Genomic DNA, 6,000 nt, shown 5'->3' on the forward strand with positions numbered 1-6,000 from the left:
AAAGTGGAATGACCATTTGGAACAGAGATGAGAAGGAATTTCTTTAACCATCTGTGGAATTCATCACCACAGATGTTTGTGTTGGTCAAGTCATTGGGTACATACGTAAAAGCAGAGCTTGATAGATTCTTGAATATTCAAGGTGTCGAAGGTTATGGGCAAGAGAATGGGGTTAAGAGGGATAATAAATCAGCCATGGTGCAGCAGTCTCAATGGGCTGAGTGGCCTCATTCTCATTCTACATCTTATAGTCTTATTATATTTCTGTTAGTGTGAGATGACTGAATACTGTTGGTGCTACCAGGCAGATGAAGGCTCCTTGTTTCCAGACAGATTCCACCAATTGCCAACATCTCCTCCTCTACGTTCTTAACTGGAATGCTTGGAGGATTTGTACTTGCAGCATTTCCACTGCTCTTGGATCCCCCTCTCTGCCAGTGAACGTGAACATCTGCCCTTAATGACAGTAGATGATTGTATCATCATAGCCAAGCTATCTGCAGATGGCGTAGACAAAGCAGTATTTGTGTCAACGATAATGTGCAGCGAATCAGCAGCAAAAACTGTTGTCGGTTCTCCTCTCTGGATATCTACAGCCAATGATAGCTAGTTTTGGATCAGAAAAATCTTCTTTAGACCACTGATTCCCACCCTGGGGTCCTCAGACCCTTTGCTTAATGAAACTGATCCATGACGTAAAAAAGATTGAGAACCCCTGCTGTAGACAATCATTTTATATTCAGCCATGAAGATTTAGACAAGTGAAGTGAATTTCTAAGTGAACCAACTGTGGAATGATTTAATTATGCAAATCATAAAATATAAATTTCTCTGTGACCCTGACTGTCAAAAGATTCGCTTTGTAAAGAAAAGAATTATTCAGTTCATAACAAATCCAAGCATAATACCAAGTTGCAGGTCAACTTGCTCAGGAAATTAGCATCAGCATTGATGAGTTCAGTAGGGCCTGTCTGTACTGGTAGTTGTACATGTGTCTTGACAGGGTAGAACATGATCTTAGATGAATCTTTACATTAGATGAGCAAGGTGGTAAATTAATGAGAAGATTGTGTGTTCAAAGGTTCACTTTATTGTCAAAGTGTGCATGTACTATACAAACACGAGGAAATCTGCAGATGCTGGAAATTCAAACAACACACACAAAATGCTGGTGGAACGCAGCAGGCCAGGCAGCATCTATAGGGAGAAGCATTGTCGACGTTTCGGGCCGAGACCCTTCATCAGAAACGTCAACAGCGCTTCTCCCTATAGATGCTGCCTGGCCTGCTGAGTTCCACCAGCATTTTGTGTGTGTTGTATGTACTATACAACTAATATTTGCCTTCTCCAGATAGCCAAGAAATACAGAAAAACCATGGAGTCTGTTGAAAGAAAAAACATCAATTCACCCCCCCACCTCAGCACAATAACATCAAATCCCCAACCCCCTCCCTCACAGAAAAGAACCGCGATAGCATCAACCCCCCGATTCCTCTCTCATATACACTCACAAAAACTGACAAGTCATCCACACAGAAAAACCCCACAAGGACATCAAACCCCAAATCCCAAACTCCTCCCTCTCACAAGAACTAACGTATCACCCAGTCAGCAACAACGAAAACTGAAGGAGATCAATATAAAGTCCAATAATCAGATCTCAGAATTTCGAAAACATCTTCTGGTCAGTGTCTGAGAAGAGCAGCCGTATGAATTCAGTCCTACTGTGAAGAGCGACCGCCATGCCAGGTCCGATGACGCCAACCTGGCTACCAACCGCTGTCACCATTAAGAGCGACCACTGACATCCCCCACGTTCACCTCAATGCTTCAATCTTCCTTGACACTTCAAAATAGAGCCATCAATGTCCCTGGACATTTCCATGGGGCAGTTTGTGTTCTCGATTCTCTACTGGACTATATTCCATTCATATTCATATTCCATACATATTCCATTTGAAAGTTTGAATTCAGTCAAAACAAAGATAGATCGAGAAACAAAATGTTTGCAACATTGAATGCAAAGCATAGACAGCTCACAAATTTTCTTCAGAGAAAGGAAGTTGGTCTCTATCTGATTTGAACTGTATGAGTGACTTTAACTGCCCTCCTGAAGTGACCTAGAATACCAGAGTTAGATCAAATTGCTAAATATAACAACAAGAATAAGATCAGGTGGCTATCTTGGTTGTCATTCAGGCTTTGATTCAGGACATAAAATAAAAAGAGAAAAAATGAAAATACTCAGCTGATCAGACAGCGTAAGTGGAAAGTAAAACAATCCAGAGCCCTTTGTCAAAACCAGGGAAATACAAATTTGTTTTCCCAAAAACAACGTTGTTCTCTCTCCTTGTCATTGCTGACAAAGACTCCTGGACCTGAAACTTTAAGAATTTTTCTTTCAATAGTTACTGCCTGACCAGCTGAGTATTTCCAGCATGTTCTGTTTTTATTTCAGATTTCCAGCGTCTGTAGTTTTAAAATGCATGCCTGCATCCTGCGAGACACTAGAAAGTTCCATTAATGTCAAATTTATCCATCTCCATCTCTGAGTATGTATTGTGTTGTCAATAAGACAGACCAATCAGAGTGAAGAAAAAGTGGCCATATAGTTGGAAGAGACAAAATTGTTCTGAAAATTGGTATTGACTCTGAATTCCAGGGAGACTTGTAGTTTTAAGCACAGTATATGAGTGTTTAATTTTCCGGGGGGTTCCTAGAGGTTTCCACTATTGATCTTGAATCATGAATGTGAATGTCAATCTAATCATGGAAGCTGAAAAAATTAAATTAAGATCATCAAAAAGATCCAGAATAAAATTATCAATAATGTTGACTATTCATGCTCACAAACATTCTTCAGGAAGAAAAAAAAATCTACAGTTTAGTCTAAATATGAACTTAGTGCCAACAATTCCATGGCTCTTAACTACCCTCTGAAATAGTCTAGCAAGCGACTTTATTCAAAATGAAATTATGGATGTAAAACAAGTGCTGGTATTCACATTTCAGGAACAATTTAGAAACAAAGTTACATAAGAATGCATAAAACATTATTTATATCCTCTGCTATGAAACATAGAAGCATCAAAATCTACAGCACATTACAGGTCCTTCGGCCTAAAATGTTGTGCTGACCATGTAACCTACTCCAGAAACTGCCTAGAATTTCCCTAGCACATGGCCCTCTATTTTTCTAAGCCCCATGAACCCATCTAAGAGTATCTTAAAAGACCCTGTTGTATCCGCCTCTACCACCATCACTGGCAGTGCATTCCATGCACCCACCACTCTGTGTGAAAAACTTACCTCTGACATCCCCCCATACCTGCTTCCAAGGACCTTAAAACTACGACCCCCTCATGATAGCCCTTTCAGCCTTGGAAAAAAGCCTCTGGCTATCCACACAATCAATGCCTCTCATCATCATTTACACCCCTATCAAATCACCTCTCATCCTCCATTACTTCAAGGAGAAAAGGCCAAATAGACTCAACCTATTCTCATAAGGCATGCTCTCTAATCCAAGCAACACCCTTGTAAATCTCCACTGCATTCTCTCTATAGTATCCACATCCTTGTTGCAGTGAGGTGACCAGAACCAAACACAGTACTCCAAGCGGGGTCTAACTAAGGTCTTATATAGCTGCAACATTACCACATGGCTCTTGAACTCAGTCCCATGGTTGATGAAGGCCAACACACCATACGCTTTCTTAACAACACCGTCAACTTGCTCAGCAGCTTTGAGTGTCCTATGGACAAGAACCCCAAGATCTCGCTGATCCTCCACACTGCCAAAAGTCTTACCATTAATATTATATTCTGTCTTCAAAGATGACCTACCAAAATGAACCACTTCTTACTTATCTAACTTGAACCTCATCTGCCACTTCTCAGAACCAGTTCTACATCCTAACGATGTCATGCCCACCCCTCCAGACCATCCACAACACTCCCAACTTTTCTGTTATCAGTGAACTTACTAACCCACCCTTCTACTTCTTTGTCCAGGCCATTTACAAAAAAACACAAGGACCAGAGCTCCTAGAACACCACTGGTCACCATCCTCCATGCAGAATAGGAACCATCTCAACCATCCTTTGCCTTCTGTGGGCAAGCCAATTCTAGATCCACAAAGCAGGGTCTCCTTAGATCCCATGCCTCATTACTTTCTGAATGAGCCTGGCATGGGGAACCCTATCAAATGCCTTACTGACATCCATATACACTACATCCACTGCTCTACCTCCATCAATGTGTTTTGTTACATTCTCCAAGATTGGAGAATGTTCATAAGGCATTACCTGCCCTTGACAAAGCTGTGCTGACTATCCCTAATCAGATTATCTCTGTCCAAATGTTCATAAATCCTGCCTTTCAAGAACTTCTCCAACAATTTACCCACCACTGAAGTAATACTCACTGGTCTATAATTTCCTGGGTTATCTCCATTCCCTTTCTTGAACAAGGGAACAATGTTTGCAACTTTCCAATCCTCTGGTACTTCTCCCATCTCTATTGATGATGCAAGGATCATCGCCAGAGACTCAGCAATCTCCTCCCTCACTTCCCATAGTAGCTGAGGTATATCTCATCTGGTCCTGGTGACTTATCTAACTTAATATCTTTCAAAATCTCCAGCACATCACCTTTCTTAATGTCTATGTGCTCAAGCATTTCAGTCCACTGTAAGCCATCCCACAATTCACTGGTGGATACTGAAGCAAAGTACTCATTAAGTACCTCTGCTACCTCCTCCAGCTCCATGAACACGTTTCCAATATCACACCTGATTGGTCCTATTTTCACATGGCTCATCCTCTTGAACCATGGTGTACAAAGGATGTAGAAAACCTAGTTAAGAAGAAAAGAAAAGCTTACAAAAGGTTCAAGAGCTCTAGAAAATTACAAGTGTGCCAGGAAGGAGCTGAAGAATGAAATTAGGAGGCTAGAAGGAGTCGTGAGAAGGCCTTGGTGGGCGGCAGGATTAAGGAAACCTCCAAGGCATTCTACAGGTAGGTGAAGAGCAAGAGGATGAGCTGTGTGAAAATAGGACCAATCAGGAATGATAGTGGAAACATGTTCATGGAGCTGGAGGAGGTAGCGGAGAGTAACTGATTGGCCTTCTACATACAATGACCATGAAACTCTAGATAGTCTTGTAAACGTCAAGTCCAGACTTCATTTTGACAGCTACCAACTTATAACATACACTATTTCTTGCTAAATCATATAGATTACAAATTGATTACCCGACTCAAAACTGAGTAATCAGAAGGCGCAGTGAGCCTTTAACATGAGTGGAACTGGAAATAACATGATCCATGACTTCATCCCCTGGAGTAAAATCCACTCCACATCATCTTCAAGCCAGATGTTCAGTGAGAGGTTCAGCAGATGAGTGAGCATGGAGTATCACTGAGAACATCAGAGGTACCAGAGCAGAGCAGAAATGAAAAGAGCATGCAAGGCTATGTGCTCTCATAACCAACAGATTGGGACAATTTTTCCCACCCCTGCCACAGCAACATTCAAAGTAAATTTATTATCAAAGAACATATACAATATGTCTTCATATACAACTCTGAGACTCATTTTCCTGTGGGTATCCACAGTAGGTACACAAACCAATAGAATCAATGGGAGGTGAACATGCAGTTACGGCTGTCTGTGGACAAACAAGTATCACCAAGAGGAAGAAGTCCTAATGATGTCAGAAACCATCACATGAATGTAAAAAATTAAACACAGAGCATTTGTGATCAACACAAAATGCTGGAGGAGCTCAACAGGCCAGGCAGCATCTATGGGAAGGAATGAAGAGTTGATGTTTTGGGGTGAGAGGCTTCATCTGGGCTGGACAGGAAGAAGCCAGAATAAGAAAGCAGGAGGAGGGGAAGGAGCACAAGTCGGCAGGTGGTACGTGAAACTAGGTGAGGGGGAAGCTTGGTTGGCGGGGTAAGATGGATGAAGTGAGAAAGTGATAGACGGAGAAG

This window comes from Hypanus sabinus, chromosome 9 (genome assembly GCF_030144855.1).
Source record: "Hypanus sabinus isolate sHypSab1 chromosome 9, sHypSab1.hap1, whole genome shotgun sequence".
NCBI classification, from domain to species: Eukaryota; Metazoa; Chordata; class Chondrichthyes; order Myliobatiformes; family Dasyatidae; genus Hypanus; species Hypanus sabinus.